Here is a 27485-nt window from a genome sequence, read left to right as displayed (position 1 = left end):
AACTCCTTTTGTGCTCTATAGAGGACATTCAGAGATTTCCAATGATACCAAATTTCTTTTGCAGTATTCCAATTACTTCACATAGATTGGGGAATTTGAAAATAAATGTGATTGGACAATATTTTTTTTGCTGGCAGTCAGGAGGATATTACAATATTTTTCTCTCTTATATGTATATTACTTGTACGTATTTCGTTTCTTTTGTTGCGAGAAACAACATAAGTTGTTAATACACTTTAAACATGTGGGAAATGCATGTAATGATGCAGTAGAGTACTAGGACATTATAAATGAGAAATGAGGGCAAGGATGCAGACTTTCTCGAAAAACATGAGAGATATTCTATTTCCAAATTGGTAAGACCTCGACCTTGACAGGAAAATGCCTCCTAGCAGCCACAGGTTGTTGAATTGACAGATGCCTACGAGGACAGAGACTGACAATAATTGCCTCATTACCAATAGTATTTGCATTCTGCTCATGGCAATTTTTGCCAATTAGGTGTGCAAAATGTAAGCTTTGTCCACGAGTGCCGGAAATTCCAATGCACTGATGGGGAAGAAAATCACAGGGGTGTGAAATCTGATTTCAAACTGCAGTGTCAATGCCTGACTGTGACATGTGGAAGGCTGGCAAGATAAGCAAAGAAACATCACCCAGACACCAACAAACCATAAATCAATAGCAAAGTGATTATTGGCATTAAAAACAAGAAGATACCATTTCAGCAGATTCCTGTAGATTATGACACTTTCTATTAAATTTGGAGCATTTTGGGGTGACTTCTTTGTTAAATCTTTCGCAGCATTATACATGATCCAAACTTTTTAACATGGAGGGAGCAAATTGAGAAAAGTTATTTTATCCTTCCCTCACAAAATGGATTGGACATCTCGCACTGTCAATGGCACTGAAACATGAGTATTAACAGACATTCGTCCCAAAGTAGATAATTTTGGGTTACTTCCTTCCTTTAGGATAGTTATAGGTCATTTCCTTTTAATTACTTGACTTTAGTAGGGTTACTTCTTAACACATCTGTCAGTCCATGGTGAATTTCATGTATATATATATATTTGGATTATTTTGTGTTGACTTTTGGCCATTTTATGCTCACTTGTTTTAGAACTGGGGGACTTTTTCAGGTCCCTTCCTGTTGATATTGTATAATATTGTTTCCCAATAAAAATGAACAGGGCAATAAATGGAGCTGTTTTTAACAAATTTTGGTGGACCTGTGGGTATTTTTGCAAAAACTGCATAAAACTTTTGTGAACCTCGATTTCCTGAAATTTTTAATGTCTAAATTGTGTGAATTTGTTGGATGAGATACATTTTGAAATTCATTCATTCATTTGCGATGCCGCTTTTCTCTGTCAGGGTCGCAGACACATTTTGAAATTTGAAAATTAATTGGAAATGGATGGAGCTTTTTTTCCGGCAAAAAAATTACATTTATGTCACGTCATAAATGTTGGGATGATGAGATCAAAGCTAACTTGTTATCCCCATGTGGATTGTGCAGGGCACCGTTTTGTTCAAGTGCACACTTTTTTGACAAAAATGCATAGGGAGAAAATATGAATTGTATTACATGTGGGGTATGGGGAATCTTTGCAAACCATTTGGTGAGAAAGATGCCACCAAGTCACCACTGACTACCAATTAAGTGCCTATACTGTTTTGTGCAGTTCCATATTCTCAAACATTGTGTGTGCCCATATTTTGAAAACCCAACTCCCTTCCTTTTCACAGTCTGGCATGGCTAAAACATCTCCTAACTATGGAGTCTCACCAGGCAGGGTGGGGTATTTATCGATCGCAGCATAAGACACATCAGATGCCAGGAATGCAGCGTGCAACAAAGAGCAGGCTGTTGCCACAGCAACTGCAACTACTCTCATCTGCCCTCTGTATACTGCCAATTAAATTAATAAAAGCTCAGTCAAAATAAGTAAGAAAGAGTGTTGTTTTATTCATATTTCTTTAGCCCTGAAACTGACAGAACATACAAATGCTCCCTGGTTTTAGTTGACTCAAGACAAAGGTGTTTCCATGCTGTCATTCTGACCACTGTGCTATTTGTCCACCTGTCTTTTGGCCCATCCATTTTGTGCTCCAGTAACTATCTCTGTCAGTCTACCTTATTATCCATCCACAAGCCTGCTCCTGTCTCGGTGTATTTATCAGTCTGCCTTTAACTGTCGTGTCCCTCCCAGGCTTTCTGTTTAATAATTACAAGCCAGTTGTCTGATGCTGCAGTGAGCAACTGGTCAGGAGATTTGTCTCTGAACCGAGCATCAGGAACAGCTATACTCAGTAAATTTGTGTGAGAACAAAAAATAAGATAGAAAAACAACAACTTAGCAATGTTTGTAAAAAGGATTAACCATTTCAAATACAAAATGTAAGTTGTTTTTATTCCCATTACACATCACTCATTTAACCCATTGGCTGCTTTTGACGGCGCTAGATGTCCAGTCCATTCCAACCGTCCAAGGGATGGGACTACTAGTGCCCTCAACAACACTGAAAGATGAGCATTCAAGTTGAGCATTTGTAATTATTGGGGAAAAAAGGATTTGGGATTTTATTTTTGCTTTGTTTAAATCAGGGGTCTCGAACTCAAATTACCTGGGGGCCGCTAGAGGCCGAGTCTGGGTGAGACTGGGCCGCATCAGGATTTCCACAAGAAAAGCACTGATAAAACATTCCAACGTTATCAAATATCTTTATTTTTTAACAAAAAATAATCAATTAAATAAATTAACTTAAAGATGAATAAAAAATAAATCAATCAGTAATACAAAACCAAATAATACTAATGAGCATACAGTAGATATACACTGGCTGGCTAAGTAGAGAAAATGAATTATTTTTATTCCGTTTCAAATGTCTGTATTAACAGCTCTTTAACCTTTAACTTTCTGAACTTGAATGGAACATTGAACATGAAATATTCTGAACACGGCTTCTCTTGCCTACTCCTTGCTGCTAGAGACCTGGCAGCGCTTCTTCTCACATAGTCACATTTGGCTTGAGGGAGGAAGCAGTGGAGACCCTCAGTAGAGCTTGAAGATGCTCATCAGTAAGTCTGGACCTGTACTTGGACTTATTGAAGTTCAAGGTGGAGAAGAGCTTCTCACACAAGTATGTGCTCCCAAAAAGGCACATGGTCCGCTTGAACCTTCGGGAAAGTTCAGGGAAGCTGGGGGTCAACTCTCTCAAAAATTGCCCAAGCTTGTCTGCTTCTCCACTCACCTCCCTGAACTTGGCTTTGAGTGCAGAGTTGCACTGCAGGTCAATGAGCTCCATTTGAAGCTCAGGAGGGGCATCTTGCACATCAAAGGAGAAGGGGTCCGCAAAAATTTGAAATGTGGCTTTGTGTGTCTTGAAGTCTGCAAATCTGTGATCAAATTCCTCCTGTAGCTTCGAAATGGCCTCAACATACTTCTCACCACTGAATGGTGTGCCTGCATCCACGAGAGCCTTGCATGCTGGGAAATGGCAAAGGTTTGTCTGAGAGAGCTGGGCTTTCCATAACACAAGTTTAGTGCAGAATGCTCTCACGTTGTCATAGGCAGCACTGACAAGTTGCCCCTGGCCTTGTAGCTTCTTGTTCAGTACATTAAGCTCATGTGTGATATCAACAAGAAAAGCCAAGTCCATGAGCCATTTGGGATCACTTAGCACAGGATCAATCAACTCACAAACGGTGTAGCTAGCTTTGACTGCTGCATTACTGTCTTTGGTAGCCTTCTTGAAGAGATCCTGTTGCCTCAGAAGACGTGTTTTAAGACTGGCAACCTGGTTGGCTCTCTCATCTCCCTGGTATTTTTCGTACTCCTCAGCATGTCTCGTAGTACAATTACGTTTCAAATTGTATTCCTTGTGCACCGCAACTTTTTCAGTGTAAATGAGACACGTCGGGGTGCCCCTGTGTTCAACAAAGAAATATTGCACTCCCCACTTTTCTTGAAACTGTCTGTGCTCATCACCGACCTTTCTCTTCACGGCAGGCTTTGAAAGAGACATCTCTGGGGCTCTGTAATATGTTTTTCCACTTGGAATGAGTCTCGGGTTGATCTTTCACATTCAGTCGCGCGGGTTTGTGGCGCATGTGCACTTTCGCTCTCCGTTTCAATCGCGGAGATGGCTACAGACACTGACACAGGCTGGATCACGGATCATAGCGCCTCATTCAGTTCTATGCTGAGAGCAGCGGAGGAGTGTGCGCGCCGAGCGGAGTGATCGGCCTCACGGCTTCTCCTCCGCCCAGCTGATTGGAGGAATGAATGAGTGAGTGAGCGAGGCACTGGACAGCCCGGCCGATGTCCCGCCCTCCAGAGCCGTATACCTCACCGTGATTGGTTCATTCAGCTCCGAACCAAAGTTCCCTCTAATTTTTTGTTGGTCTGAGCAGAAAGACAACCTCCCTGAGCGCACTGAGTACCAGTGTGAGCGACATCATCGGTACTCGGATGATTCGCTAAAGACGTTTCGCCGACGGACGTTTGACAGACGGGCAGGTCGCCGAGTGGACGTTCCACCGAACGTTCATTCGGCCGAACGGAGGTTTCGCCGAAACGGGATTCGAACGCTCGCCCCGCCGGATCGTGTGTGTACAAGTTTTTCAACCTCGGCCCGCGGGCCATATACGGCCCGTTAGGATTTTTAATCCGGCCCGCCGCCGGTGTTGTCCAAATTATAGTAAAAATCAATGTTCGTCTACCATCAATGGCAGTCCGGGAGTAAGCACTCTTGGGCAGGCAGATGTAGCAGAACCGAGCCGTAAAATGACAGCAATCGGGTCAAATCCATCCTAAAACAGCATTTAATGATTAAATAGAAATACTGGATGATATCGCGATGGAGGCAAAAAAACGTCTATAGACGTCCATTCGCCAAACGGCTCAAAATGCTCTCAAATTCGGTCAAAAACAGCGTTTAATGATTAAATACAAATACTAGTATTTGTATTTAATCATTAAACTAACAAATACTAGTACGACCTGTCCGTCTGTCAAACGTCCGTCGGCGAAACGTCTTTAGGCGAATCATCCGGTCACGACATCATCATTGCTCGCTATCGGCACACCAGTATCACACCTGCCACAAGCAGGTGCATGTCAATGTTCCCTCTAATTTTTCATGTAAAACATGCTGTAAAACAAGAAAAACATGAGTGGACAGAGCTACTGCCACTGGCTGCCACTTAAACATCATGGGGAAAGGGGTAAAAAAAAAATAAAAAAATAAAAAAAATTTTTTTTTTTTTTTTTCGATCTTTCATATTAGGACGGGGGCCGCAAATTATCGTCCCGAGGGCCGCAGTTGGCCCGCGGGCCGCAAGTTTGAGACCCCTGGTTTAAATGATACCACTTCTGAACTTCACATTTTATATGCTAAAATGGGGGCGGCCCAGTGATGGAGTGGTTAGCCCCTCGGTCTCACAGTTCTGGGTTCGAGGGTTCATTGCCAGGTTTGGATGATCCTATGAGCAGTTTGTATCTTCTTCCTGGGCTTGCGTGGATTTTCTCCAGGTACTCCGGTTTCCACTCACATTCCAAAAACATGCACGTTAGGCTGATTGGACACTCAAAATTGCCCCTAGATATGAGTGTGAGAGTGAGTGGATGTAAATACCAAGTACTAAATGTGCTCGTCTCTAAACATTACGCACGAAACAGTTCCTACGTAAACGGTTACTACATTGAGCGCTCCACGTTTGGAAAGACCCCAAAAAGAATCTACGTGACATAACAACTCAGATGTCACGTTGATTCTTTTTGGGGTCTTTCCAAATGTGGAGTGCTCAACGTAGGAACCGTTTTGTGCGTAGTGTGTTTAGAGACGAGCACATTTAGTACTTGCACACACCCAAATGTTAATGTGTTTGTGTTGTCGAGCGAGTTTTTGCTGTTTTATTTTCTTTAATAAAGAAAAAAGAAAAACTCCCATCTGTGAATTTCAGGTTGATTCTTTTTGGGGTCTTTCCAAACGTTGAGCGCTCAACGTAGGAACCGTTTGGTGCGTAGTGTGTTTAAAGACGAGCACATTTAGTACTTGCACACGCCCAAATGTTAATGTGTTTGTGTTGTTGAGCGAGTTTTTGCTGTTTTATTTTCTTTAATAAAGAATATGTGAATTTCCTTTGTCTTCTTTAATAGTGGTTAAGGTTAGGCGAACTGTCTGGCGATGAAGTGTCCGGCGACGAATTGTCCATCGACGAAGTGTCCGGTCGACAAACTGTCCGGCGACGAAGCGTCCGTTCGACGAACCGTCCGGGGACAAAGCGTCCGGCGACGAAGTGTCCGTCGACGAAATGTCCCGGTACCCATTTTTCTATTCTCAGCTCCATTCAGGCTTAGAACATACCGTATTTTGCGAAACACTCTGAACCAAGCATGGCATTGGCAAGATGAAAAGCAAATATGATGCTTTAGAATTCTGGGTAAATGGTAATAGTGAGGAGGTCATTGAGAAGGTCAGGCTAAAGGGTTCGGAATTTTGGGGGGGATTTGGTTCTCAACTGGATTATAGTCAAAACGAAACTGTCTTGAATGTAACAGTTTAAAAGGAGCTGTAGTGTTATCTATGAGTCATTGTGAGAGGAAAAGAGAGACATGGGAGCAAACTGACAAGGGCAGAATAAAGCAGAAATGAATAGAAATGAATACATGAAGCAATGAGTAGAGCTCACGAGAGAGTTATTTTTCTTTGTATATTTTATTCAAGCTCCAGAAACTAAAAAAAATACTTTAACTGGGGTGGACTGGGGAAAGAGTAATTAGCACGCCTGTCTCACAGTTCTGGGATCGAGGGTTCAATCCCCAGTGGGTTTCGAGCTTCCTGTGTGGAGTTTGCATGTTCTCTGGCTCCAGACTCTGTGTCTCTTGTAAGAAAATAAATGAATGAATTTATAGGCTGGTGGTACAGTGGTTCACTCGCCTGACTTTGGTCCGGAGTGTCCCAGAGTGTCTCTCGCCTGGTGCCCATATTTAGCTAGGATAGGCTCCAGCACCCCCCGTGATCGTTGTGAGGATAAGCAGTACAGAAAATGACTGAAAGAACAATTCCAACTGGGCTTTTAAAACAAAATATGTTGAAAACAATCCATAGAATCCTAGTGAGCTACTTGCTCCACAACAACCAATCATTTAAAGTAAAAACACAAAAATACATGTAAATATAATTTTTACTGTACTTCTAAATCATTAAGAAGATAGGGTTGTTTGCCTCTCGATAATTTACAAGATTCCACAAGCCAAGAAAACGAGAAAAGGGAATAGGAGCCATGATCTGTTATCATGAGCATTGTTGAATCCCTGTTCATTATAAACACTTCAAAATATATGGCTTTTTACATTAGTAGCATAAATTTATCTTGGCTGGAAAGATCTTTACTGTAATAAGGCAATACATTTTTAATAACTACGCTGAGATACAATATTGATCTTACAAGGCACAAACGTGTCCATGAATTAATAATTTTACTGTGGGTGACCTGCAAGTCTTATTATCAAGAGATATATCAACATTCAAATAATGATAATCTTTTTACTCCTTAAAATATGTCTAATGATCGGAATGCCAAGAATTATACTGTGCACTTTGCCATGAAATTCTTAGACTAATAGCTTTTAATTTCCATAGACCAGTGCATAGTTGAGTCCAACTGAAAGCAAAAAGTAAATCTAAATTTTCATTCCTTCACAGAAAGTCCTGAATAAATGGAATATGTTCCATGCTTGGTTTCGATAACTGGTCCACATCTGTGTTGCATAAAGTTTACTAACTAAGACTCTTTTTCCAGCCCAGTGACCTTGGACTATAGCGTAAAGTATAAGGTTCTCAATTTTGCTGTGTAATAGCACTGTAAATTTAACTTATTTTTCTTATAAAAAGTTTCGCATATGAACGGAAACAAGATAATAATATGCAGTTAATGAATTGAATGTTTATGAGTGCAATGGATAGAATATGCTGAGGTGAAAAATGAAATAAAATGTGAGCCATAAGGTAAGTAGAATCACTAGGTGCCATTGAATTGGATGAAGCATGTCCTTTTGGAAAAAAAGGAACTTTCTTGACATTACACGAATGAAAAAACATTGATTTTTAAAAAATGACACCTGAAAACAGATCAATATCGCTAACTGGCTAAAAAGATGCTACAGCATGGGTAATGCACACCGCATCCGCACTCCGGAGGCAAACAACGCCACAAATAAAGACAATAAAAACTTGGCCCGACAACGCACTCTCTCAGCTGCAGGACTGCTTTTCCCGCACCAACTGGGAACTTTTTGTACACGACAACCTCCAGGACTACACGGACTCTGTTCTTTCTTACATAAAAAACTGCATCGACAACGTCACTATAGATAAACGAATACGGGTTTTTCCTAACCAAAAACCCTGGATGACCAATGAGACACAGGCACTCATCAAATGCCGTAATTCCGCCTTTAGATCAGGGGACAAGATAAAATATAGCGCTGCCAGAGCTGAGCTGAAAAGAGGCATTAAAAAGGCCAAGGCAGCATATACCAAAAAAATTGAGGAGCACTTCACAGAAAATAACCCAAAGAAGATGTGGCAAGGAATACGACATATTACCAAATACAACAACAATACTATGTCTGTTAATGCAGATGCCTCACTAGCGGAGAATTTGAACCGTTTCTTTGCCCGCTTTGAGACTGACAAATCAGGCCCAGTCTCAACACCCCCACCACCACCCTGCAGCAATACACTGACGTTCCGGGAACAGGAAGTGAGACTGGTAATGCGGTCTGTGAACACCAGGAAGGCTGCGGGCCCTGACGGAGTACCTGGGAAGGTGCTCAAAGCCTGTGCTGACCAGCTGGCTGGAGTCTTCACAAATATTTTCAATTGTTCCCTGCAACTATCCATCATTCCATCTTGTCTGAAATCTGCCACCATCATCCCTGTCCCCAAAAAGCCAACCATTGGCAGCATGAATGATTATAGGCCTGTTGCCCTCACGCCTGTGATCATGAAGTGCTTTGAAAAGTTGGTAGCCCGCCATATCAGGAATACAATCTCTCCCTCAATTGACCCTCACCAGTTTGCTTATAGGGCAAACAGGTCCACTGATGATGCTATTGCCATTGCTCTTCATACAGCACTGAGCCATCTGGAACACCCTGGGAACTACGTGAGGATGCTCTTCATTGACTACAGCTCAGCCTTCAATACCATAAAACCGGACATTCTGACTGACAAACTCTCCCACCTTGGACTATCCTCTTCAATCTGCTGCTGGATAAAGGACTTCTTGACCAACCGCCCACAGACTGTTAGACTTGGTCCCCACCTCTCTTCCTCCATTACACTAAGCACTGGCTCCCCTCAAGGCTGTGTACTGAGTCCTCTTCTGTACTCCCTGTACACCTACGACTGTGCACCCACCCACCAGTCTAACGCCATCATCAAATTCGCTGACGACACCACTGTGGTCGGACTCATCTCAGGAGGGGATGAGTCGGCTTACAGAGATGAGGTCAACAATTTGTCTTCGTGGTGCTCGGTGAACAATCTCACACTGAACACCACGAAAACTAAAGAAATAATCTTGGACTTTCGCAAACACGGCACAGATCTGGCCCCACTCCTCATAAATGGAGTATGTGTAGACAGGGTCCAGTCCTTTAAATTCCTGGGGGTCCACGTCACGGACAAGCTCTCATGGTCTACAAACACCACGGCAGTGGTGAAGAAGGCTCAGACACGACTCCATTTCCTCAGGGTACTCAGGAAGAACAACTTGGGCTCCAATCTTCTGAGAACCTTCTATAGAACCACTGTAGAGAGCATCCTGGCGTACGGCATCACAGTGTGGTACGCTGGAAGCACGGCGGCAGACAAAAAGGCCATGCAGAAAGTGATTAACACTGCCCAGAGGATTGTCGGCTGCTCTCTGCCCTCACTTGAAGACATTGCCAGCCCGCGTTACCTCAGCAGAGCCAAGCACATCATTGGGGACCCTTACCACCCTGGTCACAATCTGTTCCAGCTGCTGCCCTCTGGCAGACGCTATAGGTCCCACAAAGCTCGGACAAATAGGCTTAAGGACAGTTTTTTCCCCACATCCATCAGACATCTAAACTCGCGCTAACATACACACATTCCCTTCTGCGGCATATGAATAGATGTTTGGTTGGTGATCTGCCTCCTGCTAGCTGACTTGAAGGAAGGTAAGTGGCAGACAGTGTGCGGTAATCGAGAGGTAAGCGACCTGTATGTAATCGAGAGGTAAGCGACCTGTATCCACAACAGCGGAATGACAAATTACAAGTCCGTAACTTACACTTATTTAGGTCTCTTGCCGATTTAACGTAGCTTATGGAGAAGCACCATCAATTTCGTCACACGCAGTTCTGCGTGTGATGACAAGTAGGCTTTTTTGTGTTGTGGTAATGACGACATGGCCTATGTCCGATTATTATTATTATTATTATTATTATCGTCCATCAATACTTGATTGTTGCATGCAAACGTAAGCAATGAATTGCCACTGTTCTAAAGGTATCTTCACAGATTTTTCATTGATACAGAAGAAAACCAATGAAAAGGGGAGATTATAGCACCTGTGAAAAGGGTTTTACGAGCTTGGTGTCAGGAGCAGCTCGTTTGTCCCTCCTGGCTTGCCGTTAGGCTAGAGCAGCTGCAAGTGATTCTTGATTACTTCCTGATGTGGGTATTTATCCTGGGTGACACTGCATACATCGCTACAAAGGTACTATTCTCCATGCTCTGGTTTTGTTTCGTTTTGGGATGTACAAGTCCTTGGTATTTTGTAAAGCTTTTTGAGTCATTAAAGTTACTGTCATGAGAACAGTTCCTCTCGTCCCCTCCTGCTTCCCCGCTACTGGGTCCAAATCCCTCCGATCGCGCCACGACGTCTCGGCGCGATCGTAACATTTGGGTGAGGCTTATGTCCGCCATTTGTCCCGTACAAACAAAAGTATGCAGCTAGATTCGATCTTACTATAAAGGACATGTATTATCATGAAACTCAAAAATTGTGTACGATCTTTAGAAGTAAAGAATACTGCTGGGTGCTTTTTAACAATTTGCAGCAAAAGGAATTCCTCCATCGATCCTGCTTTTTGACCAATGAGCATATGAGTACGATAAAGACCATTTGAAATCCTGGTCTTCTCATTGGTCAAGTTACTGTCATTTGTCTTGAAGATAACCTTACACATCATGTCACCATGGATGATAAAAAAAATAAAGGAGCATTGTAGATTTTTTTTAAATGCAAATATTGATTTTTTTTCATTTAGAGTTCATTTCAAAGTTTATGTTTGCACTTATTCTTACTGCACAAGATGTTCTGCTTGGTAGATTAACCCTCACAAGTTCTATGATCAAGCCTGCATGATCAATCATGTGGTGTCTTTAAAGCACCAAAGAAAATAACCTACTTCACACAGACCTCTCTCAACATGAAATAAAAGCGAGGTCTTTGAACTCTGTCCCAGTTTTTAATTGGAAGATAGAACAAAGAAAACCGGCGATATGATCGTTTTAATTTGATGGTAGATTATTTCTTTATCCGTGCATCTGTGAACAATAGACACCAAAGGGCACTTGTTCTCGTGACTCACCGCTTCACTTAATAAATGTATTTTCGTGTACGTATATCCATTGCCCTTCTGTATTAATATAAATGTTTAAAGTGTAATAAAACCAGTTCATATTGATCACTCTGTGCCGAAGAAATTATCCCAACAAAGATAGCCAAGGCGTGTTAAAAAGTGAAAGTAAGCAGGACAGATATTTATTTTATTGTAGATTTTTTTGTATTTGTCTAATTAAAATAGATTGCCGCTCATTATTGTTTTTCCACATTGTATCACTCAAATAGGCACATAATTAATTGAGGTTTAGGCCATTTTTTTTACAAATAAAATAAAAGAGAACGAAAGGGTGCTGGCTGGCTCTACCAACGAAGTACCCCTTTTTTCAGCGATTTGGCAAACCCTAGTGAGACTGTAGCATCTATATAGATTAGGGGTGTCAGACTCGGGTTGGTTCGCTGGCCGCGTTAACGTCAACTTGATTTCATGTGGGCCGGACCATTTGAGATATAATATTTAGATTTTTTTTTATTTATAAATGGATTAAAAGAACTTGATTAAAAGCCCTGAATATTCCGTTTTTTATAGATCTAAAACAATGTTTATTTTAGCTTTTTGTATATATTTTTAGATTTTACAAAATGATTTTTGAACTAAAAACTGAAACTTTTTATTAAAAAATGACAATTATTGATTTAAAAGGGGGAAAATCAGGAAATTTAATATACATCTCAATAAAATAAAATAAAATCAGACTTAGGCTTGTCATCATCATTGACTAGACAAAAGCCTAATTGTCATCATACCCAGCTGCGTATGACGGAATTGAAAGTGCTTCTCCACAAAGTGCGCTTTTCCCTACTTCTATACTCTTCATTCTAATTTGATCCTAAAACAGAAAGTCGGCACTCATGATTTACTTTCCCGGGCCACACAAAATGATGCGGCGGGCCAGATTTGGCCCCCGGGCCGCCACTTTGACACATGTGATATAGATAGTTATAGTTGCACAACAAGCACCCTTAATATAGCATACATTTAAAGTATTTCAAGGAAAATGGGCAACAAACAGCTTCAAATCAGTTGATGCAAGATTGTTTTTCTGTTTCCCAAGCTATTGCCTCTTGTCAATTTATCAACATCATACCAATTTATCAACAACAACAACAACAAAACAGACTAAAAACAGTCAAATAAGAGTTTATACATATTATGATAAAAATCCCTGGCCCAAAATGAAGATATAATTCTGTGGTTTGGCCGTCAGGTGTTTTATTTTAAATTATTTAATGAAAACTACTGATTAACTGTGAGTGCTGAGCATCGATTATGTTTACATATTAAATTCACCCCAGATACACAGATTTACTAGAGTTCCATTATAGCTGTAACTCCGCATAATAACCTCAGCTATGAATTCTCCTTTACTTACAGTTTTGATAACACAGTGGTTTAAATTAATTTTCACGCTTCCAGTTATTTCTTCACATAATCTCCTCGAAGTGGCAGCATTATTATTTGGCATTACATACATCAAAGTCAACTGATTCTGAACAACATCTTGAAGAAAATGTAATTTCCTTGTTCCCATTGTTTGCTAATGCAAAAATCCCAAATGCTTTTACTGTTTCACTTTCATATGTTCAACTTGTGTCTGAATTGTTTGTTATCTCATTTCGATATGAATAAGTAGCAGGAATAATATAATTATTGCACATAAGCAAGTAATTGACCTGCTGTTTCTTAAAATGTCTTTACCTTGATCTGATTCTGATGCATGCGATAATCAGCCAATGGGTTAAACTTAACATTACGGAAAATAGTGTCTAATACTGTAGCCATGATACTAGAAGTTTTAATTCCATTTTAACACTCCAAAAAATACTCAATGTTCCTTTTCCCAAACAGATCAAAATCTTGACATAAATACGTTGATTGTGAAAGTTGGAATGCTGCGTCCTGTCTGTGCATGCTTAGTCATGACCTAAACAATCAGTGATAAAATATAAGTGAAATGTGAATGAATATAAAAATATGGTACTTGAACAGAGATCGCAGCCCGAACCTGCCTCACAGAGTTTGTTTTTAATACAAACTCTAAAAGATCTTAACCTCATCGCACGCTTGAACTGCAGAAAGAGAGAGTAACAGAGATACTATTTAATGCCATGCCTTATGAAAGATTAAACGTCATAAGCATGCTGTATGGCTGTCTTTTTTTGATTGCGCAATGCCTCCATGTTTGCAATATCACGAGATATGTAAATCTGGGTGTATCACGTCACTGTAAAATCAGACTAAAGAATATTGTTACTTTTCACAACCCTTGTATCTATCTAGTATTTTGCACATTCTAATTTTTAACGGTAAGTTAACTGTATATTAACCACAAGTACTAAAACCAAAACTGAAATTGTGGGTTTCGTGACATTCCAGATGACCAGCAAGCCAAGCGTAAAATGTCAGGAGCATTTTCAGGTTGAATCTTCTCGTCTAATTAGTGAATGTGCATTCAAACTCTACCAATTAAATACTCATTTCTGCACCACTGGCCTTGCTTGCTGGGGAGGGTGTCCTTGTTTAGCCATCAACTTGGAGTCTTTCCGCCATGTGGCTTGTTCTATGTCTCATGTGCCTCAGGCTCTTGTGGAATAGGGCATTATCCTGCAGTCTCTAAATTTAGACAGAAATACATAATCATTGTATGCACATATTAATAGCACAGCAATGCGATATCATTCTGTAACACAGCATTCATGCTATGAGAATGAAAAATAGGAACTTTACTTTTCTGATCCAAAATAAGTCTAATAGTTAAACCTGAACCCGTCCACTCTTGCTCATTTTGTGTTTTTGCTGCTTTTCTGTCTTAATGATTTGATTTGGTGATTCTTAATGATCCCATTTACTTTGATTTGCTTTGTACTTTGTGCTTTTGCTTTGTTGTTCTGTCTAATCACCCTCTGCTACTGTCACAATGAAATTTCCCGAATACAGGATGAATAAAGTTATTCAATCCAATCCAATCCAAATACACACAAACACATTTGAATTCTACACTTTCAGCGACTTGAATTTTAATATGGGGAGAGTGATGATCACATATATATTATAGTTGCTTCCATTTGAAACTTTACACAGTAGGAGGCATACAAAAGAAAAACAGCCATACCCTGTCTAAATTCGTTTCATTTCTATTCTTGCTGCAGTCCTTAATGGCCCTGTCATGTTCAATCAAGACACATCCTGCATCTCAGAAGCAATAAACTGATGTTTGACATGTGTTTGAAAGAGAATAAAAGTACTCTTATATGTGGCACTGAACTATTATGCTTCACTAAGTGTTTATGTGATGTTTAGATTCATTTAAAGCTGCATTGTTGCAGAAAGTTCAATCTGTCAAAGCTTATTTGTGAAGTTGTATAGCAATAGTGTTGCACGGATACCGCATCGGATCCGATACAACGCTAAAATGACATCAACAGTGTTGAGGAGTTCTAAGAAATGCTGTGCCATGTATACTGTTTGGATTTAGTTTCTAAATCTATACACTACACAAAATCCATGCTTGAATCCTTTGTGTGACTTTATCACTTGTCTTGGCAGCATCCAAGGTCATTGAGACAACATGCATATTGTGGGTGATGAGTAGAAACGATGTTTGACCTTCATTTTCATCTTAATTTATTTCTTGCAAATAGAGAGGAGAATTCATACTGCACATGGTGATGCAATCCGCTGTTTCCTTGTACAACTTAAAATATATTGCAGATCTTTCCAACTATTTTTCTCATTGATCCTTGGTGTGTTACTCGAAGGACATTCGTCATATTAAATTCCTTTCTAGTTTTCCTTTCGGAAGTTACATCTCATCCATTTTTCATGGCACATGTTCACAACATACTTATTTATAAACTTATTCACAATACGAAATTAGATTGCAATTGGTTTTCTGACAGTTTTTTGAAAATAATTTGTGTTTGAGATTCATGTAATAGTTTAGTTCCAAGTCTAAATGGTTTATTGCTACGTTCACTGAGTGATGGGATTAGTATCTAAGAGTGTGTGAAATTCTAACAAGCGTATTAAAACTATACAAGAGCAAGCATTAAACATTTGATGGATTTACTCTTAATATAACTTCTGTGATTAGATTCCATTTAATAGCCTTGTCAACTTAAACATGAAACTACGTTATGTTTGAGCGCTAGAACTGTCAATTTTTTTTTCATTAGGCACAAAACCTCAAGAGAATCATTTGTATGGACCAAGTAGGGGCCCTGTTGTAATTATGTGGTGCATATATTGATCAAGAGTATTGATTGAAGTCTGTGCTTGATTTTAACATTCACCAAGCACTTAAAATAGGAAAGTAGAGGACAAAATAAATTATGGAGTTTTTACAATGAAAGAGGATTCATTCATGCAGGCACCACTCAGAGGAAACTCTGAATTGGTGGCCACCCAATCGCAGGGCACAAGGAGACAGAAAACCATTCATGCCCCACTCATACCAAGAGGAAATTTAGAGTGTTCAATCAGCCTACCATGCATGTTTTTTTATGGGGATTTGGGAGCAAACCGGAGTACCTGAAGAAAACCCATGCAAAGAAAACATGCAAACGCCATGAACCCCCGAACCCAGAAGTGTGAGGCCGACGTGCAGCTAAACACTCCTCCACAGGGCCACTGCTACGTACAAAAGCGGATTATTTAACAATTTTTCATAAAATACTTTTAGTTGGCATCATTTTGTGAAGATTAGACACTCAGAAATGGATTATCTGATCTTCCATTGCACTGAATAACACAGGGAGGATTAAAATGTTTCACCTGTCACCAAATCATTTTGACAGATTAGCAATCTTGCTGTGACTCTAGAGAATTTACTCCTGTTAGAAATAAATTAATCTCATTGTGGGATTCAAGGTGACATTGAAGTGAGAATGATTGAGACACTTTTATTGGACTTTGTGGGCAAACTCTGATTCGGAGTGTACTTTGGATTGGCATGAAGACAAAATGAAACAAAAATTCAGGATCCTGTTTATTTTATATTTTTTGCCGATCCAGCACATGATTGTAATCAACTGATTAAACTCATAAAACACCAGATCGGTGAAAATGTGCTCTCTTGTTTGGCTGTAATGAAATCCCACAGCACTCTGTTGAATACAGTAGTAGCTCTACTTAGGAATGTTTCGACAAATTAAATATTCAGTTTGGGAAAAGCCCCAATGGGAAAGTTTTTAGAAATTACAAAACGTGAAAACAAAAAAAATCCATCTACCTCTGATACCCTCCTGTATTTTATTTTAACTGCTTTGCAATGTTTTCTTCCCTGGAGAGCAAAATCAGAGACTACCAAATGTTCAAACTCATGGAAATTGTCTAGATTTACAGCAGTAAAAAAAGAGTCCCGCATATTCTCTGAAATCCCACATCATCAATCATCACCACATCCATCCAAATTGTATTTCTGGTGTTTCTCTTTCTCTGGCCTGGTAGCGCCATCCTCCATCCAAACAATCCAAGTCTCCTCTCTTTGCCTTTGTCTCAGAAACATTCTGTCCAACCTGGTCACTTCTACGGGAGACCTAAACAGCTTAGTTTCGACGACCTTCTGCTCGGCTTCCTGTCTTCCTTTCAGCAGCGCTATCTCTAATCCATCGATCATGACTGGCTTCATCTATGTCTTGTAAACTTTACCCTCATCAAGCCGCATTTTGCTTTTCTCGCTTATTTCTAGTGATTCCATCCAACTACGCAGTGCACTGCTCGCATCTGTTCATATTGCTCTCAACATTTTGCCATCTTTTCCACATTCTGTCCATGTATAATGTAACACGTTATTATTTTAGGCCATTTATTCAAAGTGAAAAAGTCATCCAATTTGAATCAAATGTGATTCAGTGACTTTGGAAAAAAGTAGTTTAACTGTTATTTCCTTGGACCACTGGTGCCTTTAGTATTCTCTCATGTGCATCTAATAAACAACAACCAATACTACTTCATGCCTACCTCCATGTTGTTGTTGTTGCGCCACTTTTGTGAGCAATTGGGGCAAAGAAGCAGTGAATGCATGTTTTCATTTGTTTCCCCCTCACCCTCATTTGTGAACGATTTTGCACAGAATCCTTTGGGAATCGATGTATCTCAGCACCATGGTGAAAACGCAATAGGTGTTAACATGACATGATTATGATTTATGAGTAATAAGTGGCTCTGCAAATTAGCCTCCAAATATAACAAAGCTTTTCCTTAACCATGTGGGGATGATGATGCACTTTATCATATCTTGGTGAGCATAGAGCATCATATTAGTTTCCTCTTTTGCAAGAAGCTATTAAATCAGATAAATGGCAGGAAACAACGCAACCACTTATGGTTAGTGGTGTTAGTCTTTCTTGATCTTCATCAATGGTTCAAATGATATCCTTTCCGGCATCAATCTGTGAAATGTTTTAAAATATGACATAATTTGTGGATCTGTTTTTCTAAAACTGCTCTTATTTTCAGCCTTTATCTTTAAATAACTCAGTCTCTCCCACACATTGGACAGAGCACTCTGAGTGAATGCTGTTATACTTGGAAACTCTGACCGTTGTTGGATAATGGAACACTCGGTAGAGATTCTGAAAACATCCACGGTAGCAAATCCTCATGACGTTCCACACCACAGAGCAAAATTGGGTGCATGAAAACATTACTTTGTTGCAAGAAACCATGAAGCTCGTTAGCCAATTAAAATCCAAAAACAAAACACTTTGTCATTATGGCCGCAGGGAGAGAGTGAGAAAAAAATGCAGCGACTTATAGTCAGAAAGATACAGTACTGAAAATTAATTAGTGAATGGGCTTTTGCTTGCATAACGCTTATCCACCTTCGAGTTATTCAAAGCGCTTTAACATTCACTTAGTGATGACTCAGCACGGCTTCATTTTCTTGCTGAAAGAAATATTTCAACATGGTCATGAAACCCAGGGGTCACTCAGCTTTAAAAAGTAGCTAGTTGTGGAATGTAGTCCAATCCAGTCAAACTGGATTCAATGTCTATTGCCATCTGCGGTAACCATTGAGTTAAAGTACTCTTTAACAAGAATGCACCATTAGCCTACCTGTGCTTTTGTTCACTGCAGTTGGCAGTCAGTTTTTTAGATTCGGGGCTCTATGTGCACCACCCCTTCATCCACTCCTGGTCGTCATGGTAACAATACCCACACTTGCCATTGGCCCAGCAGTATGTAGGGCGGGTTCAGTGCAGGCTCACTTGCATGAAACAGGACCAGTTCTCTCAAAAGGGCTAATTTAAGCAAGCATACCTGTATTCTGTTCTCAGGCTTACCATAACAACTTGATAAAAATTACAGCCGAAATTGTAGAAAGCCATTCACTTCAAAGAAAACCTTGAAGTGTGTATTACTCATAGGTTTAGGAATGAAGTTTTGACAATAAATTACAATGTTTCTTTGTTTGTTGTTGCTGTGAGGGAAAAGAAGACTTCTGTACAGTTTCCATAGTAACCAAAGCCACAGTGCTCACCATCCTAAACAGAAATAGTCTCTGGTTGATGGAATAAACAGTGTTACTTTTTTACTTCATTGAGATAGATGGAATGCATTATTTACAATATAACGCTAATAGTCCGGTATTTTACATCTTTAGTGCCTGAATAATGGATGTAAGATTTTAAATAATGCAAAATCCCAAGTTCACTATTGCATTGTGAATAAACTAGTATCGGTACCGATACAGCACTAAAATGATCGCGTCAGTAGCTAGCTGCAAGTATACTAAGAAATAGCATGGTGATGCTGCACAATGTATACTACTTTTTGAGATTTGGCTTGCAACCACCAGTCACCCTACATAAGATGGCTGTCATCTATGCACGCCACCATAAAAAAGCAGCACCCCTTCCCAAGAGGATAATAGACGTTCAATTGTGTGGTATGTTTATTCATTTGCTTCTACCCCATCCACATCAAATGGTCGTCTTGTGCCATCCATGGCAGACAATGAGTTAAGAAGTTCTTGATGCAGCAATGATAGGAATTGCTGAAAGTAAATTAATATTTGTCGGAACTAATCCATATACATTCAATAACTTCGAATTAGAGGAAGCACACAGAGTCAGCCGTGATGAGTTTTAACTAGTTTCAGCTGAAGGAGGGAGTCAGAGTAACCAGCGCCAGTAGATGTACTAACCTCCAGCCTGACCAGTTTGAATCCCCGCCTGCCTCCAACAGATCCGCCAGTTTAATTGACAAAGGTCATGTGACATAGATACAAACTTTAGGCGGGAAAATGTGAACAAAGAAATGGGCGTGTCATGGTAGATGACGCGCCCCTAACTAATAGGTGTCATGATGGAAATTTCCACTAGGCTATGCAAAATTCTATTCTAGTGACTACACTAAATAAACCATTTGACAAATAAAAAGCATAAGAATACATTCCATACTCCACAATATTATCCTAAAAATTAAATGAATAAATAAATAACATCCTATTGGTACAGTATGAGCAATAGCCGATACCACACAGATCAGTGTTGGGAGGGAAAAATGGAATTGGTCCAACACTATTAGCGACTCTGTGCAGGTTTTCCATTGTTCTGAAGTCCAGAAATATCCCGTACACGGATGTTTTCCAAGCTTTGCAAAACTGCCGTTAAAACAAATCTGAGTGAAAATTCACAGGCTTGTTTGTTTGTCACCATCCCTGATTGTCCTACAAATAGTCTACACAGTCATATACTGGGTGAAAATTATTAATGAGAAACCATTTCTGTGTATCTGATGTACTGAGCCCATCTGCACGGATATTTCTGCATGAGAGCTTCCAGATTACAGAGTTTTACAAGTCCACAATGGGGGGATAAAAAAATAACAAAAGGTGGCACTCTCAGATGACTGCGTTTTAATGGACTCAGTCACTTCTTATGTAATGTTATAAACTTCTGCATGTTGAATCTTTGGTCACTTAACTGGAGGCCCAGATGTCTTGGACAGTTCAATGTTGAATCTTGCCTGGAGTCCTGCCTGTGCTGTCCTGATATATGCAGCAGTGAGCATTCCATCAGCCAGTTAGACACAAAGGGACATTTTTAGCTTTGTGAGCAGTGTACACACCCAGAGCCATACACATTGGTATTTTTAACTCATTGGCTACCATTGACAGTGATAGACATCCATACATATGGCTCTTTTCATCCTTCTTTTGTGTGTTTAAACGAGTTTATCATTTGTAGACATTCATTCCTTTTCCATTCGGTCAACAGCGGAGTGGTACGGTATAAAATTATCAATATGCATTGGTGTAGTATGCAATAGTACTGTTGATAAAGCACATATAAACCGCATATTTATCAGAGAATTTAGTACATTTAGTCAGCTTTTAGACTAAAAGGAGGCACGTGGCTCATAATTTATTTGAATTTGATTGTTTTGTAGTAAACATTGATGAATATTGACCGCACATCTCAGCCTGCAAATCGTGCATTGCCCATTTTAGACTGAAAATTTTCATCTTTAATGTGTGAAACGGTGAATGAAATCAACACCTAAGATAAAATCGAAACGATGCATATTTTTTATAAAACCACAAACTTCAAGTTAAACCCATTAATGTGCAGAGCAGCTGAAGACATTGATCGAGGTGGTGCAACAGGGGACATTGTACGAAGAGCCACTACAAAGTAAAGGGTGAAGCCTTGCTGCTTCAGCTTGAAAATTTAAAAACTATCCTTTGTAAAAGGCTCACTCACTGCAAAAACGGCTAAATTTGGGAAACAATTGGTATGCCACATTAAACGATGCCACTGTCGCTAAAGTTTCAGAATGCGAGAATTAACAACCTTTTCCATTCTTTTGCAGTTACAAACAGGTGTCTTTATCCCACTTCTTCTACCATAGTGTTGTTGATTTTTTTCAGGGAGCGATAGAGGAATACAGCACAGATCACTACCGAAAATGGCACATGCCAACTGTTCCCATGAATTTGTTTTTCTCACCAAGAAATGTGTGAATTTGTGTGCTCTTAATAAAGTCTGTTTTATTTGCTAATTTTTGGGTACTGTAAATAATGTCACCATACCTTTTACTGCACTGTGCAATCCAGAGAATGTGGATATTAAAGACAACGTCAAAAAAACCAAGAGCTACTGACAGCACAGAAAACAAGATGTGACAATAATCGGATGTGTGAAGACATTGATTTTTTTTTTTCTCCTAAACAATCCTGGCAAAAACCCAGAGGAGAACTGTCTATAACTCATTGCTTCACCAAGCAATTGTTCTTCAGCAGTACAAAATTTCAAATATATCATGTATTCAGAAGAAAATCATCAACATGAAAGGACAGTTTCTTTAAATGTACTGTCGTATTAATGAAATATTAATTACTGCTGTAGAACAATTAGCTCATTCCAGTAAAATAATTAACTTAATTAATACCGTAATTACTCGGATATAACACGCAGGTTTTTGCAAAATAATTAATTCCAATAGTTGGGGGTGCGTGTTATAATCAAAAACTAATTTTTTTTTTTTTTTTTTGTTTTTTTTTTTTTTTTTGTTTTTTTTTTGTTTTTTTTTTTTTTTGTGTCTTGTTACATGGCCCTTAGCCTGGTGCTTTTTCTTGCCAAATAAATTGAATTGAAATTGAATTGAATAAAATAAATTACAAATTTTCGATCGGAAAAAGCATTGTCAAACTCACTTTGACGCACGGATTTTACGTCATCTCGTAGAGCCGACGCACGGATTTTACGTCATCTCGTGAAGCCGACGCACGGATTTTACGTCATCTCGTAAAGCCGAGACCACCACTGCCCCCCTCTAGCCTCGTACCCGTCTCAGTTCACCCTCTCTCAGTTCAGTGTTATAATCAATAACTAAAATAAATTACAAATTTTCGATCGAAAAAAGCATTGTCAAACTCACTTTGACGCACGGATTTTACGTCATCTCGTAGAGCCGACGCACGGATTTTACGTCATCTCGTGAAGCCGACGCACGGATTTTACGTCATCTCGTAAAGCCGAGACCACCACTGCCCCCCTCTAGCCTCGTACCCGTCTCAGTTCACCCTCTCTCAGTTCAGTGTTATAATCAATAACTAAAATAAATTACAAATTTTCGATCGAAAAAAGCATTGTCAAACTCACTTTGACGCACGGATTTTACGTCATCTCGTAAAGCCAATCGGATGATGTGTTGTGGGAGGAAGAGGAAGTGGATGAAGGAAGCGTGGACGTTGATAGGATTCTCAACGAAGAGATGTATGAGAGGACAGACAAAGAGAGAGAGGAACTTTTCATTTGAAGGATTCTAATGAATAAATTTGTTTGAACAAAACAATCGTGAAACGAAGAAAAAAAGGTAAGATTTCTGATTTTCGTCAGCGGGAAATTTTAGGTGCGCACTATATTCGAGTACTGCGTTTTTCCAGATTTTTTTGGCCCAAAGTTATACCTGCGTGTTATTTTCGAGTGCGCGTTATATTCGAGTAATTACGGTATGTGTTTTAACTCTTAGTTAACCTGCTCAGCCTTTGATATGATATGGACCACCCAGTGGTACAGTGGTTCTTCTGGCTAACTTCGGTGTGGGCAGTCTGGGTTCAATTCCCACTCGGTGGCAGTGTGATTGTGATTTTGAGCGTGAGTGGCTATCCGTTTCATTGTGTCCTGCAATTATCTGGCAACCAATTCAGGGTGTCCCCTGCCTGTTTACCGTGTTTGGCTGGGGTAGGCTCCAGCACCCGCCGCGACCTTTGTGAGGATAAGTGGCATGGAAGATAAATGAGTGGTATGGTATGGTCCATTATGGTATGTAAAGTATGTTATGGTATGTCCATACACACCTTGTGATTGACTGGCAACCAGTCCAGGGCGTGTCCTGCCTCTGGTCCAACATTTGACAAGCCCCAGAAACGAAACAGAATGAATATGAATAGATGCATGAATAAAAAAGAATCGGTTGCCACCTGCTCCAACCACATGACAATCTGAAAATAACGTGCTCATCCTTAACAAGTAGCAAGGTTGTAGCCATCAAGCAGATGTGTTGCCCCTCGGCAAGAAGTGTGCTCCCACACAAGAATTGTGTGCCTACACAACAGGACAGCTGAAAGGCTACTGGCGCTGCAACAGGAAATACAAAGGCCAGGCGGCTGCTTTTAATGGGAATCATGCTCTTTCAAGTGCTTTAAGGGTGAGTGTTTTACGAATGCAGCTCAGGGGCTGATGGATTCAACACAGGGGTGACTTTAAAGGTGCATAAGTTACTTTGGGTGGACGCCCCTTTCTCAGCCTGAACAAACAACTTATTTTTATGTGCACTTATGGCTTCATTCCTGCTCGAGACTCGGGTTTTACTGGATTATCAAATAATCAACAAGCTCATAATCCTCCAATCATAAGCATAATAAATAATCAAGATTTGTTTTTATTGCGTTCCAATCAATCTGGGTGTTTTGTGACTTGCAATTCCTTTTTTAACGCAAGATTACGACTACTATTGTTGCAGAAGTTGTTTCTTTATTAGATTGAGACATTTATTTATGTAATATAATTAATTGCTAGTATTCAAGTATTCAAGTATATTTAATGAAAATGTCTAATAGGGGTGTAAAATGCCCAAAAATATTTTTTTGATTTCAGAAATAACTAATGAAAACCAAAATATTAAATTTGCGCAAACAAAGGTTACTATTGCGCTGCAGTAACATTTATTTTTATGTTAATGATATTTGGCCTGAATGCCTGAATTTATTTTTAACACACACAAAGCATTGAAGAAATACATAACTACATAAAATTCTATTAGTAAAAAACACAAATAATAGAAACTTTAATCCACAAATAAAAGCAAATAATTAGGGAAAAACATTTAAAAAGATAATAATGTGAGAAGAATTGAAGTTAAATACAGAAAATTATTTTTTAAATTTTGATTAGAAATAAGAATTAATAATACACAATAAATAATACATTTTAAACATATAAAAGGAATAGAAATACAGTAGTGATCCCCCAATTTGAAAAAAACAACAACTTATGTCTAATATTTTTTTCATTTTTTTTCTATTTCTTTTAATTTAATTCTATTTACATAATCTTTTCAGATTTTTTAAATCATGATGATCTGTTGCTGGAGCCTATCCTACACCCTAGACTGGACACCAGACAGCCATAGGGCACACAGAGAGACGTACAACCACTCACACACCCAAACCGTGACCGGACGTTTGGTCGACGGACGTCCGGGTACCCTCACAAACGCACCCTCATTGAGCAGGAATAGATCCCATGCTTGCCCACACCGAAGTCAGGCAAGTGAACCACTACACCGTCAGATGGTTGTACGGAAAATCAACAATATAATTGAGATTATATATGAATGTTTTATGTATAAGAGCATCAAACCTTTTCAGCAATTTCCTCCCATCAGCTGTCAGGCTCTTTAACAAAACAAATGGCTGAATGTTAAGACCTACCATATGTATACATACATGTACATCTATGTGTACGTATGTATATGTATTCATGTATTAATTTATCTATTAACTTACGTATTACCTATCTATTTATGTCTAAAATGCCATTCCTGTATTGCATTCTCACCCTCTTGCTACTGTGACAATGAAATTTCCCAAATGCGAGATGAATAAAGTTATCCAATCCAATCCAATCCAATTATGTAGAATTTTAGGGCCGCTATCTTCATCAAAGGAAGTTTCTTTAAGAAACACATTATTGCCTTTTTTAGGTTTACAGCTGAGAATACCTGAAGAATTCTATTTAGTTATGTTTTCTTTGTTTTTTGTTTTTTTTGCAATCAGAGCAGTTTTTGAAGGAATGTCGCAAGTGCACAGGGTCGTTACAGACTGCATTTGCTTTTGCACTGCTTGCATTTCTATTCTTTCATGCACAAATTATGATTTTCTTTTGTTTCTTTTTTCTTTTTTCTTTTCCCCCCTTACAGGGCACTTAACAGGCCATTTAAATCGTTGGCTGGCAGTGCCAAACACCCAATCTAGTTTCACTAGAGGAGCAAATGAGTAAATGTTCATTCACCACTAAGAGTAATACTGTATTGGATGTCCATGCCTCTCAAAAAATGAGCATTCAAAACCAGTCTTCCTAGTTTAAATGAATGGGATATCTATCGCCAGCAATGGCGTACAAGGAGTTGAATACGAATAAAAATCCACTTTATAATGTGAGCCATAACCAGGGTGTATTTCATTAATTTATTTTTTTAAAAACCTTGTGTTAATTTAATTGAGTTACAATAATGATGAATAATTTATAAATAGGGCGGCCTGGCAAATTGAGTGCCTCGCACGTCGGCTTCACAGCTCTGGGGTCCTGGGTTCAAATCCAGCCCAGTTACTTGTGTGCAGTTTGCGTGGGTTTTCTACGGCTACTCTGGTTTCCTTCCACATTCCAAAGACATGCATGGTAGTCTGATTGGACACTCTGGGGGGGTGCCGGAGCCTCTCCCAGCTGACTTCGGGCCAGAGGCGGGGTACACCCTGTATCCGTGTGTGGTCGATTGGCCGCCGGTCTTTTGGTCGTCGGTCTTTTGGTCGCCGGTCTTTTGGTCACCCGTTGTCGCGGTCCGGGCGACCAAAAGACCGCGACCAAAAGACCGCGACCAAAAGACCGGCGACCAAAAGACCGGCGACCAAAAGACGGCGACCAAAAGACGGCGACCAAAAAACGGCGACCAAAAGACCGGCGACCAAAAGACGGCGACCAAAAGACGGCGACCAAAAGACGGCGACCAAAAGACGGCGACCAAAAGACGGCGACCAAAAGAACGGCGGCCAATCGACCACACACGGATACAGGGTGTACCCCGCCTCTGGCCCGAAGTCAGCTGGGAGAGGCTCCGGCACCCCCCCAGTTAGGATAAAGTGGTTCAGAAAATGAATGAATGTAGGAATGAATTTATAAATACATATAAATAATTATAATTACTAATAGTTTACAATTATAACTACTAATAGTTTATAATTATAATTACTAATATTTTATGTGTTTCAAATGACTTTTGATGTACAGTTTTTCAATGAAGTCAAAAGGAAACAAACAACAACAACAAAGTTTAAATATCATATTTGGATATTTACACATTCTACCCTTTTGATTTTGATGGCCAAAAAACTGTAATTCTGGCAATACAATTAATATTTTGTAATCCGAATAAATTCATAATCTTTCTACTCTAACCACCAAACCTTTTTTCTTCCTTCTGTAGTAAGGAAAAAATGCTTGCTGGCCTGTTACAGATTGGCACATTATTCTCTAGCGTATTGAGTCTTGTTTAATTAAGGTGAGAACAAAGGAAATTGGTGTGACTGTTACTAATCCTTTAATTGCACCGGACTCAATGATCCCTTGCTGTGTCAGCATTTTCTGAGATAATGTTGAAATGATGCGGCACCTTTTTCTTTTAGCTGGAGTGGATTGTCAGCATGTGTGAACTGTGCAGTTGAAACAGGAATAATGAGGCAATGCATATCGTGGTGAGTTAAATCTTAAGAAAATAAACCAATAGATGTCTGCATTTCTAAAGAAAATGAATGAAAGGGGATTTTAAAGTAAATAAGGTGAAACATGATCTTAAATGAAAAATCACTGTAATACAGTCAGACCAAAAATCTGTATATGTTCGTCAATTAACAGCTAATACTTGTGTAATTATTCATGTAAAAGGCAAGCAGTTTCATACTCACTTTTTAACTAACACAGAAGGTCAAATGTACTTTTAATATACGTGATAAAATTATATATGGTGACACGATGAAAGATTGCTTAGCTCGTCTCCCTCAAAGTTCTGGGATCAAGGCTTCAA

At 39.5% G+C, this 27485-nt stretch overlaps 1 protein-coding gene across 8 annotated transcripts in view; it reads right to left on the bottom strand.

Annotated features, from left to right (window-relative positions):
- Positions 1–27485, bottom strand: part of lingo2b (leucine rich repeat and Ig domain containing 2b) — a 37883-nt gene that overhangs the window by 3980 nt on the left and 6418 nt on the right. For 2 of the 8 annotated variants that reach the window (XM_077620498.1, XM_077620501.1), the window contains one exon: positions 14162–14288. The exons of 2 other annotated variants lie outside the window; for them this stretch is intronic. The gene's annotated coding sequence lies outside the window, so the exon portion shown is untranslated. Of the gene's footprint in view, positions 1–6951; positions 8180–14138; positions 14289–27485 lie in introns of those variants that run through there. 4 more of the 8 variants (XM_077620496.1, XM_077620500.1, XM_077620497.1 and 1 more) reach the window with 3 other exon arrangements.

The sequence above is a fragment of the Stigmatopora argus genome, chromosome 15 (assembly GCF_051989625.1).
Source record: "Stigmatopora argus isolate UIUO_Sarg chromosome 15, RoL_Sarg_1.0, whole genome shotgun sequence".
Taxonomy (NCBI): Eukaryota; Metazoa; Chordata; class Actinopteri; order Syngnathiformes; family Syngnathidae; genus Stigmatopora; species Stigmatopora argus.
The sequence above is the reverse complement of the archived record's forward strand: the minus strand, read 5'-3'. Positions and strand labels throughout refer to the sequence as shown.